The following is a 16,565-nucleotide window of genomic DNA, read 5'->3' on the forward strand; positions in this document are numbered from 1 at the left end:
GAAAATAACCACCAAGGATGTTGGTGACTCAGAATCCAAAGACCATTTCAGGAAAAAAAAATGCATGCAAAGAGCTACATGGGGAGATTGTGACTCCAGTTATCAAAAATATTTAGGTGGGGACTTTATTTTGGGTCTCCACGAGGCTACATGAGAAGCTAAAACCTAGATGCTGGAAGTTTCTAAGCGTTACTAGGGAAGGAAGTGGCCTGAGAGCGCTTCTATGACGTAAGCAGAGCCTGGATGATGTCACAGAGAGAAGGGCGGAGGTTGCGCTTCTTTTCCACTTGGGGCGCTAGACTCCCTTGAAGGTGGGTTCACTATCTTCCCAGTGGTGTGTGAAAGAAAGTTCAGCTCCTGAACCCCCCAATTGTTCAACAGGCTTTTGGTGCCTGACCGGTTTCCGAAGACAGAATCTGGACGACTAGGACATTTTCTTTCGGTAAATACGTTTATGAAGATAACTGGGACCCTTGTAGCCCAGAAAGCTAAAAGTTTTCCCTCGTACAGCGAGTAACCGTATGTTCTGATGTCTTCCACGTTTGAGAGCTCGGCGGCTGGTCTAGGCTAGTCAGTCTAAGAGTTTATTATACTTTGCTAACAATATCTAATTCATAATCCTACTAAAATGCCAAAGCTCCTCTCTGTGCCTGTGCATTTTAGGAGATAATATTTCTTTTAGATGTTGTTGTTGTTGTTGTTGTTGTTGTTGTTTTCTTTTGGAGCTGAGGACCAAACCCAGGGCCTTGTACATGCTAGGCAAGTGCTCTACCACTGAGGTAAAATCCAACCCCATGAGATACTATTTCTAATTGGCTGTTGTTGCCTAGACAAAAGTCCCCTGATGCGGTTGAGGATGCAACAGCTTCATGGAATAAACCTGGGGCTGAGTCTGGATGCACAGTACAGAGAGCCAGTAGACTGGTGTGCTATGTCTCTGGGCAGATACTTGTAGATGTTGCCACATAGTTCATAGTTAGAGGGTAGAAGAGGGGTGTGGCCACCCTTCTGGATCCTTTGCTATCCCATCTCTGTTCTGCTTGCTTAAAGTGGTGGACAAGGAAACTTAATACCACACTTACCTAGCCATTCAAGGAGAGGTTCCTCAGCAGAGGCAAAGTGCCACGGGCTGAAGAAATGTGACTGAATATGTTATTCTGAGCTGTAGAGAACCATTTTTTCATTTCCCTTTGAAATTTTGATTTTGATTTTTGAGACAGTGTTTTCCTGTGGGTAGCTTTGGCTATCCTGGAACTAACTCTGTAGACCAGGCTGACCTTGATCTCACAGAGGTCCTCCTCCCTCTGCCTTTTGAGTGCTGGAATTAAAGGTGTGCTCCACCATTGCCCAGCCCTCCTATGAACTTCTGATTACGACAGAATTAGATTCAGATTCTCAAACCTGAATATCATGGCCTTCCTCACCTGCTCCAAAGTTCTCTTAAACCAGAGCCTTGGTCCAGTGCCCTCCCCTCCCCACCCCCATTGATCTTTCAGGAATTCATATGATAGAGGGAACAGCATTTTGTCTGCTTTAAGAAGGCAAGCTCTTCAAACTCAGGCCATGGGCAAGTATGAAGCCTGAGCACAGAACGATCGAGAAACAAGACAGTTTACCAGGATGCTGTGGCCTACCACACTAGGTCTACAGATATGAAGAAGAGGATGTCTCTGAGGAGGATGAGCACACCATCCAACCAGAAGCAGAGGAGGAGGTGGCCTTCTCCCAAGACCCTGGGGAATAAGGTGGGCTGCACAATTTCCCATTGATGGAAGGAAGGTGATGAGCCTCTCACCCAATGGAAGGCCATCGTTCTAGATCAAGTGCCAACAAATCCCTCTCTCTATCTGGTCAAGTATGACGGAATTGACTGTGTCTATGGCCTGGCATTTCACAGCGATGAGAGGATTTTAAAGCTTAAGATCTTGCCTCACAAAGTAGTGTTTCCTCAAGTGAAAGACGCCCATCCCGCAAGTGCCATGGTTGGCCGAGCTGTGGAGCATAAATTTGAGGGCAAACATGGCTCTAAGGACAACTGGAGTGGGGTGGTCCTAGCCCATGTGCCGATCATGAAGGACTGGTTTTCCATCACCTACGAGAAAGATCCAGTCCTATACATCTACCAGCTCCTGGATGATTACAGAGAAGGTAACTTCTGTATCATTCCAGAGACTCCTCCAGCAGAGGTGAAGTCAGACGTTGACAGCGAGATCTTAACAGGTCAATGTGTGCAGTACACCAGAAGTTACGGGTCCAAAAAGATTGGCAACGTCATTTACCAAGTTCTAGCCAAGTCTTCCATGTACTTCATCAAGTTTGTTGGCAATGTCCACATCTAAGTCTATAATCTGGTGGAAAAGATTGGTTAAGGTGAAATTCACAAAGTGTGGGGGACATAGATCTGTAATTTATAGGATTGGGGGAAAATGTTTTTATGTGTTTTAGATACACAAGGGCCTTTGACAACCCCAGTATCTTTTCCAGTGGAATTTGTTTTTGCTCTAAAAATTAAGATGTGCGATGTGACGTGTTGTATGTGAACACTTTGGTGGAGGAGACGGACTTTGGTGGATGGAACATGGAGAGGAAGCCGGAAAGGTCAAGGCTGTGAACAGCAAGTCTAATGTCACGTAGGCTAAAACAAACAGGACTGAGCTGGTCTGGTCTTTAGGGAGAGAAAAGAACTGGAGATGAGGCTTAGAGGAGCAGGGATGGCACGGAAAAAAAAGATGGATGTTTAAGAAACAGTGGAGAGGGATCAGAAATAGATAGACTCTCTGAGGTGAAGTTTGATGGAGAAACAGACTGTTGGGGAAAGAGGGGCAGGGAACAGGGAGGTGGTCTTGGAACTCAAGGGGAAACCCAATAAACTGATCCAAGCCGATTGAGAATCAGAGAAGGTCGGGGATTGTTTGACTAACGAAACATAATGAAACCTGTTTCTCATCTGAAGATGTATTATTTTGAATTATGTGGGTGGGGGCAGGGCATGAACACAGGAGACCACAGAGACAAGAATAGTCAGGTCCCCTGGAGCTGGAATTAAAGGTGGTTGGTGGCCATTGGACATGAGTTCAAAGAACAAATCCACGTCCTCTTTCAAAGCAGACGAGCTCTTGATCCATTGGTCATCTCTCCAGGCCCCTAAAGTCATCTTTTTAAATACATGCAACCTTCACATGCAGAGAAGAGACCAGGATGAGGGTTAGAAAGATCAAATTGATGGGGATGTGGAAGAAAGACTAAAGAACTCATGAGGGAGTAGAGGACACTGAGGGACGAAGGAATTCCAATATGGAGTTCTCATAAAGTGAAGCAGGAGACCAGGAAGAACAGAAAGGGTCTAGAATGAGTTGAACTTGGGCCTCATCCATATTGGTCTCTTTGTTTCCTTAAAGAACAGCCAACCATCACTACAGAAGGTGGATGTGAGGGGGAGGCTTCCCCGGAGGACATTTTAACGAGGATAACTCAAGAGTAGTGAATGCCAAACTAAGTTTATATTTATATCTATCGATTCCTGAAAGTATCATAAAGCCCATTATTTTGTATGATCAGTAAAAAGTAATTTAAAAGGGAAGATGAGGATGCCATGAGCTTCTGTCAGGTGTTACGTGGATCCTGTGTTTAGCTTCCCTGAGCACGTTAGACTCTGTTGCATCCTGTAATATTTTTTGAGGTCTCTTCTCAATTCCCCTAGATGACCACAAAGAACTCCTGCACTGGCTTGTCTTGCCTGGCTCTCCTTCGACTGGATGGCTTCCTACACACCTGTGGGCCCTGTTACCCTATCTAGCCCCAGGAAGTTCCCGTCTTTTACTCACATGTAAGCTTATCCTCAGAAAACTCTTGATGGTGCCTCCAGTGCAGAGGTGCTGAGCTCTTTCCTATGCCATTTGCCGTGACATTAAAATACTTTGCAGTTCCTGACCATGTTGCTCTCTCCTCCTGAGAAGCCTCTGTGCACCCCATGGGGTCTCTCTGAGCCACATCTACACTCCAAGAGTTTCTTTGGAGACAACCTTATCATGGACTCATTCATTGCTGTTTCTTCTCTCAAGAATAAATTTCTCACTGCAGGACTTGAAAATACTTTCTATCATTGACTAATTCTGCTATTTGGGGGTTTTTATACTGGCTGGTTGTCTGACGGTTTCATTGCTGTGAAAAACACCATGACCAAGGCAACTTATAAGGGACAACATTTTTTTGGGGATTTTTTTTTTTTTGGAGCTGGGGACCGAACCCAGGGCCTTGCCCTTCCTAAGCAAGCGCTCTACCACTGAGTTAAATCCCCAACCCCAAGTGACAACATTTAATTAGGACAGGCTTTCAGGTTCAGAAGTTCAGTCTATTTTCATCAAGGCAGGAAGCATGGAAGCGTCTAGACAGACATGGTATTGGAGAAGAAGCATATCACCCCCACAGTGATATGCTGCCTCTAACAAGGCCACACCTACTCCCACAAGGCCACACCTCCTACACACTTCCCATGGGACAATCACATGCTAACCACCGCCCTGATTTTATGCCAACTGGACACAAGCTAGAGTCGTCAGAGAAGAGGGCGCCTCAGTTGACAACATGCGTCCATAAGATCCAGCTGGAGGGCATTTTCTTAGTGATAGGTGGGGGAGGGCCCGGCCCACTGTGAGCGGCAACATTCCTAGGGTGGTGGTCCTGGGTTCTATAAGAAAGCAAGCTCAGCAAGACATGAGGAGCAAGACATGAGGAGCAAGACGATAAGCAGTGCCATTCCATAGCCTCTGCCTCAGTTTCTGCCTCCAGGATCCTGTCCTGTTTGAGTTCCTGTCCCAACTTCCTTTGGTGATGAGCAGCAATGTAGAAGTGTAAGCTGAATAAACCATTTCCTCCCTAACTTGCTCTTTGTTCACGATGTTTCCTTACAACAATAGGAACCCCAAGTAAGACAATTTCTTATAGAAACAGTGTGTCTAGTAGAGCCACAGACACTTACCTCATAACCACAAATAGAGAAGTATAGATGCTTTGTTTTAATTTAAAGGTAAGACTTGCTCATGTACTGACCTGTGACTTTCTAGTTTGCTTCCTTCTCGTCCTGATGAATGTCATGATCAAAACTAACTTGGGGAGGAAAGGGTTATTACCTTACAGGTTACAGACCATCAGTGAGGGAAACCAGAACGGGAGCTTGAAGCGGTAACAAGGAGCTCTGCTTGTTGTCCTGCTCCCTATCTCAGTCATTGTTCTGTTGCTGTGAAGAGACACCATGGTCAAGGAACTACTATAATGAAAGCATGTAATTGGAGGATAACTTACAGTTTCAGACGTCTGGTCCATCATCATGGCAGGGAGCGTAACACGGGAGCAATAGAGAGCTACTGCTCTGTAAGCAGAGAGAGAGAGAGAGAGAGAGAGAGAGAGAGAGAGAGACAGAGAGAGACAGAGAGAGAGACAGAGAGACAGAGAGACAGAGAGAGACAGAGACAGAGAGACAGAGAGACAGACAGAGAGAGAGAGAGAAGGAGAGACAGAGAGAGAAGGAGAGACAGAGAGAGACAGAAAGAGAGACAGAGAGAGAGACAGAGAGAGAGACAGAGAGAGAGACAGACAGAGACAGAGAGAGAGACAGAGAGAGATAAAGAGACAGAGACAGAGAGAGACAGAGAGAGAGAAAGAGAGACAGAGACAGAGAGAGAGAAAGAGAGAGAGAAAGAGAGAGAGGGAGGGGGAGAGAGAGGAAGGGAGGGAGGGAGGGAAGGAGAGAGAGACAGAGAGAAAGAGAGACAGAGAGAGAAAGAGGGACAGAGAGAGAGAAAGAGAGAGAGAGGGAGGGAGGGAGGGAGAGGGAGGGAGGGAGGGAAGGTGTGAGGGAAAGAGAGAGAGAGAAAGAGAGAGAGAGAGAGAAACTCTGGCAAAGCATGGGGCTCTAGAAAACTCAAACGCCACCATTGTCGACACCCCCACTACCTCCAATGAGGCCCACCTCTTAATCCTTCTAATCCTGGAAAATACTGTCATTCCCTGTTAATTAAATATTCAAATATATGACTGGGGCAACCTTTCTTATTCAAACCGCCACACTCCCCCATGGCTGCTCCATTACTATTTCTTACAGCCTAGAAGGCTATTCTTTTTACACATGACTACTGATGAACTTGCCCACAATGGTGGGCCCTCCCACAACAATCATTAATCAAGAAAATGTTCCATAGACTTGCCCAAAGACTAATCTAATGGAGGCAGTTCTTGAATTGTTCTCTCTTCTCAGTTGACTCCAGATTGTCAAATTGGGGGAAAAAAAGAGGGAGAGACCCAGAACCATAATGTTTCTCTTACTCCATGTTACATCCTCACCACCAACCACTCTCTTCTCTCAGTGTACAGACCCACTTCCCTGTATGGCAGAACTGAAGAGTAACTACTGTCACCAACATGAATACTCGAGGATATAGGACAAGAAATGAATACATTCTACAGCTCCCAGCACCAAACAAAAGCATTTTACTGTGTGCTGCACTTACTGGGAGACTGTCAGTCACTAGCCATTTCATGGGTCACAGTAGACCACAGAACCAAAAAGTCACAACCTACATATCATCTCCTCTCAGCGGGAGACATAGCCATTTCTCAAACCACATGAATCTATCTGTAGGCTTAGATTTTTTTCAAAACCTGCTTTATTTAGGGTTCTTAAATCTTCTAGCCCACCAACCAGAGGTAGCAGAGAGAGAAAGTTGATAGGAAAAGGGAGAGAGTTGTGGACCTATTTAGAAGTAATTCTTTGGGGTAACTTCAATCTTCATGGTGCAGTACGATCCAATAGCAAATGCAAAACACGAATCAGTAGCAGTGCCTTGATCTTGCAGAGACCACAAGGCTCTAACAAACCAACAAGAAGCAGCAGAAGCAGCCAGAAGCAGCCCGAATAGCACAGGTTCTTTTGTGCACTTCTGATTACGGAACGAAGACCAGCAAAGACCATCGAAATATTGCAAGGTGTAGCAATGTAAAGATGTCCTCTCCGTCTCTGTGGGATTACATTTATGTTCTCCATAAACATCCTGTCCACCTTCAAGCCTGTGCTCCAGCTAAATATCACATGCCTTCTCATGTGTCTGCTTCAGCAAAACATCCTCTCCTAACATAGCTTCCGGAAAAACATCCTGTGACACAAGTGAGTTTCCAAAGAAACCAAAATTTTTCCACTTCATCTAGTCTTATCTCACACTCGGCAGTGACAGCACAAAACGTATAATGGCCGTCTTGCAAGGGTCCTAGGCCTCAGCTCCATCATCCGCTGGAGTTTCTGCAATTGCACTCCGTGTAACTCAGCCCCTTTTGTGAGCACAACCTTCAGTTATCCCCGTAAACATTGTGCTCTCTCCATCTTTGCTCTCAGCCAAAAGCTGTCCAACTTCCAGCCAAATCAGCTGTGACCAGAAAAACCCTCATCAAGAAAGTCAATGAATTTGACTTGATTTTTTTTTCCCTGACGGAACGGAGTGTTCTCCCTGCATGGTTACCCTGGTGTCTGAGTCATCTGTAATAAAACACACTACTATTAAGATCAAAGTCACAGGAACTATGACAAATAGCAAATCACATGACAAGCATCACAGTTGGCCAAGCCTTTTCTGCAGCCTTATTGAAGTATAATTTACATACTTAAAAATCCATTTATTTTAAGTGTGTAATTTAATGATTTTACAGCAAAATTTATGGCTTCCTTCGCTTTTTTAATACTCATTTCCCACTAGTTCATACGATATCACAGTCTATTAAAAACACAGAAGTGAAGTCAGGAGAAGGACCAGAGCGGGAAGCAGGAGGTTCTTGATTTGCTAAGAAGACAGATACATTGGCAGAATCGTCTGGATAAAACCACTTGGGAAACATTGGGTCTTCTCTTAGCGTGCAGCCTCCAGACAAAGAGTTTAAAGGGTTAAGTCATGTGTCCTCCTACATCAAATCCGGACCTGACCTTGTGTGGTCAGCATCACTTTTGGCCACTTTCATGTTAATCCCATTCATCACTCTTGCACATTGCCTAGCAACTCACATAGTAAACAAACTTATTTTGGTTCATGGTTTCATAGGTTTCGGTCCATGGTCACATGACCATGAAAGGGGCACGGTAGAGCTCAACTGCTAACCTCACTGTCATCCAAGAAGCATCAACACAGGAAGAGACCAAGGACAAAAAAACACCCTCCAAGATATGTTCCAAATGACCAAGTCCCTTAATTTCCAATATCCTAGTTTCCCGCCACCTTCATACACATCCATCAACAGATGAACTCATTGAGTAGAGCCCACAGGGTCCAATCGCCTTTCACAGTCCCACCTTTGAACATTGTACTGGGACAATGTGTATCTTAAACCAATAGGGTAGGGCCAGAAGGTTGTGTCAAAGGTCTAACCTTCACCTCACACTAGAAACAGCTGGGTAGGTTTCTCAACATCACCTATTTCTTTCTGGGACTGAGCTACACCATGTCTGCATTGCAGCATTTTGTCTGGGGTGAGATACCATCAGCAGTCAATTGTAAAGACACCCCACCATGTGTGTGCTTGAATGTAAAATGGGACATATATAGACAAACACGCATATACACAGACTCACAGAGAGAGGCAAAAAGGGAAGGAGTTGAGTCTTAGGAACCCTCAAAGAAGAGGTAGTGGAAATATAAGATACAGATGTCAGCGAGAACCAGAAGAAAGCAGTGTCTTCTATACACGACAGGACCACTATCCCTCAGCCCTAGCTGACAGGAAAGGGAGAGTCAGTTTTCTACACAGATATAGCTGGTGATAAGCTGGCCAGGCTCCAGGGGCTTGCCCAATGCCCATGAATTTATGGGCAGCATAAATGACTTGAGTGGGTTATTACAGAGGGGAGAAAGAGAGCTTGAAGTTGGGAGAAGGGATTAGGTGGGGATGGATCTGGGAGGAGTTAGGAAGAGACGTGAGAAGTAAATTCTATCAATATATAATTTACAAAGTTCTCAAGGAACTAATAAAAGTGGTTTTTAAAATACCATATCTGTACTGAACACATACAAACCATTTTTCTTGTCATCTCCTGAATAACAGCCCCTCATGATTTCATTTCATTAAGTACAAAAGTAATTCAGAGATTATTTAAAATGTAGGAGGGTCTGGGGAGAGGCAGAGGTGTAAAGCCAAGTGTGTGGTCACACATGCAAACACCAGGGCTTGGTATGGGAACAGGAGGATGACCGGGGCTTCCTGACAGTGAGCCTCACCTCAGGTTCAGCAGGGGACACTGTCACAAGGGAATACAGTAGGGAGTGAAGGAGGAGAACACGCTCTACCCTCCCCCAGCCTCTGCACTTACATGTCTCTATGAACACACGCGCACACACACACACATATAAATATGACTAGAGTATACGAGAGGCTTGCAGAGGTTATATGCAAATGCAGTGTCGTTTTATCCAAGGAACCTGAGGACTTTTAGATCATTGGGAGTCCTGGGGCCAACTCTCAGAGGACATGATATATCTCCTTATTGTGCAAATGAATCCTTTGTTGAGTGTGTGTCAGTGACTCCACACAGTTCTCCTCCTCTAGGTTTGTGTGTATCACAGAGAATGATCTGGAAATACTGAAACAAATATAAACTAAAGGCTTTGTTGGGGTTTCTAGGCTTGTGTTAAAATCATATTTATCACGTTTTATTAAATGGAAGGGAAATCTTCAGCTCCCAGCAACAATAGACTCAATCATGTTGGCTTCTGTTTTATCCCATTATGAATAGCAATTAATTGCACATCAATAGCTCCCCATGCTTTGAACTAAATCAGGATGAAGGGATATGTTTCCGTAACCCCTATGTGGATAATCAAGTAGAAAGGGGGGAGGTATGACGCCTTTGGCTTATGGGAGAGTGATGGCTTGATTGGAAACTTGTTATGCAAATAACCCTAACCTCTGAGAAATGAATGTAATGATAAAATATACTACCAAATGGGATGGACACTCATTACTTGATTTCTTTTAAAAGAAAAAAAAAACATACTTTAGGATTTTGAATAAGTGTGACCCTCAGAGGTTCAAATATTTGAATGTGTTTGGATTCCTGTTTGTGGATTGTTTAGAAAGGATTGGGAGTTGTGTTTTTGTTAAAAGAGATGTGTCAATGGGAGGTGGGGGCCTTGAGATTTCAAAAGCCAAGGAGGCTTCTCTCCCTCTCCCTCCCTCCCTCCCTCCCTCCCTCCCTCCCTCCCTCTCCCTCTCCCCTCTCCCTCTCCCTCCCTCTCTCTCTCTCCCTCCCTCTCCCTTCCCCTCTCCCTGTCCCTGTCCCTCTCCCTCTCCCTCTCTCTCTCTCTCTCTCTCTCTCTCTCTCTCTCTCATCTGGGGAGCAGGATGTGAGCTTTCAGGAACTACTCCAGCCAGGCCTGCCTGCCTGCCATCCTGCTGCCATGGTGTGTATCTCTACGGCTGCCAGCTTGTCCCCGTGTCCAAGATGTTCCTCAATCCCTTCACAAAAGGTGCCAGCACCTGAGGTCCGACTGTTTAAACATGTGTGCCCTTTAAATGAGAATTTCTAGGAAGAAGCTGTCTGCAAAAGCTGACTGGCTGGTTAGAGCTGCAGTGGTGAGATGTTGGGATGTCGCTGATCCAGAGACTACTTACCTGATAGTTTTAGCTCCCAGAATTCTTTGCCTACCTCTATGTCAAAACTAATATATATCATAGATTTAAAAAAAATTCGTAATCTATTAACTTAGTAAACCCCTAGAAACCACCAATCCAAAAGCTAAGAATGTCATCAGATAGCATCGTGGGGACATAGAAAAGATCCCCACAATTTGCTTTAACTGCCTTGCGTGTGTGCCCACCAACGTATTTTGCATTTGCCTTGCATTATAACTTTCTTTGTTCTGTAAAACTATGAAACTTCGTGAAACTGCATCCACACTGGGATAAGGGGTGACCTAAATTTGTGACCCTGGACAATGAACACTCTACATGGCTCCGGGATAAATCACCCTTAGTCCCTTAAGGTGAGAGCTGTGTTTCTGCGTTTACAGTCTCTGAGGAGCATTCCACATTCAAACTATCCGAGAAAGGGAGGGTTGCACCTGAGGGAAGCAGGGACCCACCTCTTCCGCCTGTTATGTTGAGTATCTTTGTCTCCTGTGTGAAGTCATGTGACTACAAGGTCCAATGTCTTTGCCTCTGTGATGTCTAATAATAAGATGTTATGAAGCAATGGTCTTCCCCATGGAAAAGAAGTGGGGAAGGATGGAGGACAGGAAGGAAGTGCTAAGAAAGGAAGTAGCAGGGATGGGTGGGTGGGCAAAAATCTCAGGGAAGGCAAATCCAGACATCAAACATCAGACAAAGCTGCAGTTGTCCCACATTCACAGTCTCCCTCGACTCAGAAGCACAGCATCTTTGTGCTAAGACCTGCTCTCTGCTCCCTCCCTGAAGTAAAGACAAAGAGTCTGAAGGGCAAACCTTGGAGGCCAGACTCCAGTGAGAGGGTAAAGAGCCAGAGTAGCCCCTAATGGGAACGCCAATAGCAGTACCGAACCCTGTCAATCAAGTCTGCAGAAGGACTGGAGTTCTCTCATGGAAATCCAGAGAAGCCAGGAGCCCTGTGCTGTCTGAGTCACACCAACACCCAGAGTCCTCGAGCAAATGCAGAAATCCCAGAGCACACCAGGACAATCCTTACCAAACACAAGAGCCCTCTAGGTTTGGCACTGGGCTGGGGACAGGGGTCAAGGGGACTGAAGGCTTTTCTGAAGTGATAAGAATCTGCCTCCCACCGGGACTAGTTAGACATTTAAAATGGAAATAGTGGGGCATTTCCCACCCACTAAGTGTCTAATGGTCCTGCTAATCACCAGGTCTCCATGAAGGGCCGATGTGAGCAGCTCAGAACTGACCCAGGGCTTCCAAAAACCCACACTTCTCTAGACATTTCCTGTAACACAGATATTGCAACAAGGGAATTGGAAGGGAGGGAATGGAGGGCTGGATTTGAACAAACATGGCTTACATGCATCTATATAAATTTTCAGACAATAATAAAAGAGATTAAAAAGAAAACACCTGGGGTTGGGGATTTGGCTCAGTGTTAGAGCGCTTGCCTAGCAAGCGCAAGGTCCTGGGTTCGCTCCCCAGCTCCGAAAAAAAAAAAAGAAAAGAAAAAGAAAACATTTCATTCAAGGCTCACTGCCTCCTTTGGTCAGCATTTTGCTCCAGGCTGGTGAGATGCTCAGCAGGTCAAGGCACTTGCTGCCAGGTCTGAGGACCTGAGGTCCACATACGTGCAGTGGCACACTCACACACACACACAGACTAATTAATTAATTAATTAACTAACTAATCAATTGAAGTAAATTACCATTTCTTAATAAATAAAACATTATAAAGCTGTCGCTTGCATGAAAGGGTCTGCATTATTAGCTGACCCCTGACCCATTCTCTCTCAGGGTCACCAAAGAGAGGACCATGTGGGATTATCACCAACCTGTGCTTAGCACCTGACAGAATCCTGAGTGTATCTGTCTGAGGAATGAAGGGCACCCTGGGCATGCAAAACACCACACAGTTCCAAGACAGAAGGGTGCCTCAGTGAACGTATGCAAAACCAAAATTCAGATGAGTTCACGAGAAACCATGAAATATCACACAGCCCGCATGGTCAATCCTGAGCTTTCCCAGAATTAAAATTTGCCTGATTTTACCTAGTGTTTCCACTGAGGACCAGCAACCGCTTCTTGTCTCTTTCTCGTCCTTTCTGCTCTATTTCTATTTTGTTTAATAATAATTCTAGAAAATCCTATCATTTGGAGAAACACCATTTCTCAAACAGGAATAAGCAGGTGTCTCTTGTTAAACAAGATGGTTTTAATCTTTCTTGGTACTTTATCCCTATTTGGGGGAGTTTTGTTGTTTTGTTTTTGTTTTTGTTTTCCACTTAATGCACACTGTGGCATCATGGAACAAAGACTTGGGGAGAAACGCTGCAGGTTTGGGGTTTGCCCTTGAGAAGCCCCTACAGAGTCAGGCAGAGGACACTCTGGCTGTTGTCTCCTTTGTTCTGAGAGGAAAGAAGGGAGATCTCTGTGGTGATTACAAATACCTGTTTCTCTTTTATCTACTTGTCCCCAGATCCACTCTCCCTGCCGTCCATGCCAATATCCTGCTCTGGAATTAAATAAATGAACACATACGTGTGTGTGTGGTTGCATAAGCATAAGCACGGGAGGTCAGAGGACAACCTTAGCTGTCTTCCTCAGTCTCTGGCTCAACTCCCTTCAGTGGCCGAGTTGACACACCTGGGAAGAGGAGATTGTAGCTCCTTCTTTTCTAATACTAATTGGGTTCCCCAGATTAGTTTGCAGGAGAAAGTCTGCGTGTAGCTTCTGGGAACCTGCCCGCAGTTAATTCTGATTGGTGAATAAAGATGCTAGCTGCCTGATAGCTGGGAAGGAGAGAGAGAGAGAGAGAGAGAGAGAGAGAGAGAGAGAGAGAGAGAGAGAGAGAGAGAGAGAGAGATGGGATTCCCGGACTTGGGTCCTCGAGCAAGCAGGACAGAGAGGTCCCCATGCTTTAGGGGAGTGTGGAGGAGGGGAGACATAGGCTGCCATGGAAGGGAAATAACATGCAGAAGGGCAGAGCTGCTGTATAAAAGGGCTAATAGATCATGGCCCAGAGGGCTGCACCTTGGATTCAAGAAGAGCCAAGATGAAGCATAGCAATTAGTAAATAGTAACTTGGAGTTATTGCTGGGAGGTGGATTCTAACAGCATGGAGGGTAGTCAGCTGCCCAGCTATGGGCTGCTTTAGACATAGATGCTGGGGCATGTTTCTTTCATTCGGGAACAGAAACCATTGAGGTGAGTAACCCCGGTTTGGGATTTATTATTATTATTATTATTATTATTATTATTATTATTATTATTATTACTACTACTACTACTACTACTACTACTACTACTACTACTACAGGGGACCTCAGCTGAGGATTTGCCTTCATTGCATTTGCCTGTGGACAGATCTGTGAGGCAACTTTTGGAATAATGATTGGTCTGTGGAGGCCCACTGTGGATGGCGCCACCTCTGGGTGGGCGGTCCTGGTTACAGAAGAAAGCATGTTGACCAAGCAATGAGCAACAAGCCAGTAAGCGGTTGTTCCTCCACGGCCTCTGCTTCAGCTGCTGCCTTCAAGTCTCTGCCTTGAGTTCCTGCGCTCACTTTCTTCCTGATGGGCACTGATCAAGCTGAAGTCAATCCCTGAAATAGTTCACACAGTATTTCCTCAGAGCAAAGAGAAGTAACTGAGACAGGTCCACCCTGCCTTGCTTTGTTTTCTTGCAATAAAGTCTCACACTTACACCCCAAACATACCAGTCGAGCTGGTGGACCAGAGAACATCGGGGATTCATCTGTCCACCTCTCTGGTACCAGGATTCCAGGCCACCATGTCTGACTTTTATTTTTTAACGTGGGTTCTAGGGTCGAACTCAGACCCTCATACTTTCATGGCAAACACTTTACTGGCTAAGCCAGCTCCTTAGCCCGAGAACCCCACCTCAGAATCTTTGAAAGCCATTCCTCTGTCAGACCACAGTCTCTCTGTAAGGCACACGTTCCTTCCATGACAATGCGATGTGGTTTAAATTTCTAATCAGAAGACAGGAAGCCACTTGAGCTATGAAGGATTTTGCATTGTTTCTTAATAGGGCGGCATTTTGCATTTGTAAAATGTGAAGTTTCTGGAAGAAACCTCATCTGCCTTATACTCCACACAAAAAGGAAATACCTTTAGTCCATGAAGTATAACTTAACACCCACAGTAATCATGAAGAAGGCAGGGGTGGATATCATCTGTGTTGTGTGGTCCTGAGAAAGGTCAGATATTTGGCAGAAAATTATCAAACATTTAATGGGGAGAGAGAGAGATAAAAGAATGTAACTTTAAAATTATATTGACTTCACTATTTTTTGGGCAGAAACATTATAAATAATATTCCATTGTCCTTCCTGGTGAGTGTGTTTTAATTGTTGTATCACATCCACCTCCTGGGACATTGGCCCTTATTTGAGTGTGTGGTTGCTAATTGCTAAGGAGGGCCTGGGGAGGGGCTGGCAAAGTGGGGTTCCAGTAGGACAGAAGATGAGTTCAAATGAGGCTGGCAGTAATTCTGGCCTGAGAAGGCAAACACAATAAATATATCTGCTGGGAATGTGTCTGGTCACAGTAATATAAAACCAATCAGTATCCCTTAATCCCAAGGGTGTGATTGACTTGGGAAGATACACCAAAGCACACACAGCATCAGTTCACCAGCCCAGCCATCCCACAGGACTCTTGGCTCATCCATCTTTCTCATCTTACTGCCCTCAGTGATTGGCTGTAATGTAGTCACAAGATGGCGGCTGCATCCCCAGAGACCACATCACACTCCTCCACAGCAGAACTCCAACCCTGGATGGGAGGAAGAGGAAGAGAGATGAAACTGTCTTGGATAGCTCCCTACTTTTGACAGGCAGAAAAAAATCGTTGGTCAGAAGATTTTTGGTGTGTCTCAGTGAGTCTTCTGATGCACCTCAACACCAGTGACATGCACAGAACAAAGCTAGCATGACTGATTCAAAGTAATCAGGATGCCCTCCGTGGATTAAAGGATAGTAAGTCAGTTATACTAATATCCAAATGAAACTGGCTATTTGCAGTGAGAATTTTGGTGTATTTAAAAACATAGAAATATTATGAGTATGTTTTTGTTTTAATCCAAGCTGTGGGGCATGGTGTTGCTTCCGATTGTCAACAGTGGCTGACTATGATTTGCCTCGTGCTCTAGCAGTGGCTTGATTTTGCCAGCAGCAGATAGATTTTGCACGTGTGTAACATTTGGGATACTGGAGACTTTTCAGAGAACATATAAATGCTAGAGCCCCAGAGGTGGGCTGCTGTTGATTTCAATTTGTTAAACAGTCTTGCCCAAAGAAGAAACTAAACATCCTGTCAATGAAGATCAAACTTCCCCCCAAGGAACTCGATGCCCCTAATCAACAGGAGGTCGTCTAATGGTGATAGAACCCCTTTCCCTCTCTCCTCTTTTCTCTCCTGTCTAGTGTTAGGGGGTTGAATGTGAAAGAAAGGAGAACCTACAAAGTAGCAAAAGGACAGCTAGAGCTATTGAATGAAGGTCCATCATCAGCCACAAAGTATATGGTGTGTGTATCAGGTAACAACAGAGACAATTTTAGGAAACAGGCCAGTTGGAGGCCACTGTGATTTAAATGGAATTTAGCAGCTCAGCAAAGAGGTACCTTCCCTTACCAGTCATTTGGGAACATGTTACAATTCAAGGGGATATCCTTGTTTGTTCCATATGTCTCAGTCTCTCTCTCGTTCCTCACACTCTGGTGTCTGAAGTGGAAATTTCTGGGTGTCCTGTGATGCAGACTCATGTGGGGTTTCGTTAAGGCGAGTCACGTGATATTGGGAGTGAAAGACCCACCCCATGAGTCTTAACTCAGAGTTGCAACAGGCTTGAACGAGCCCAGGCACGCCCAGATACCTAGGGCCG

At 45.1% G+C, this 16,565-nt stretch overlaps 1 pseudogene; it reads left to right on the plus strand.

Moving 5' to 3' along the window:
• The first annotated feature begins 1,303 nt into the window (after window positions 1-1,303).
• LOC134484529 (Y-linked testis-specific protein 1-like) lies at window positions 1,304-11,135 on the plus strand (annotated as a pseudogene).
• The last annotated feature ends 5,430 nt before the right edge of the window (window positions 11,136-16,565 follow it).

Source organism: Rattus norvegicus (assembly GCF_036323735.1).
Source record: "Rattus norvegicus strain BN/NHsdMcwi chromosome 3 unlocalized genomic scaffold, GRCr8 chr3_unlocalized_1, whole genome shotgun sequence".
Lineage (NCBI taxonomy): Eukaryota > Metazoa > Chordata > Mammalia > Rodentia > Muridae > Rattus > Rattus norvegicus.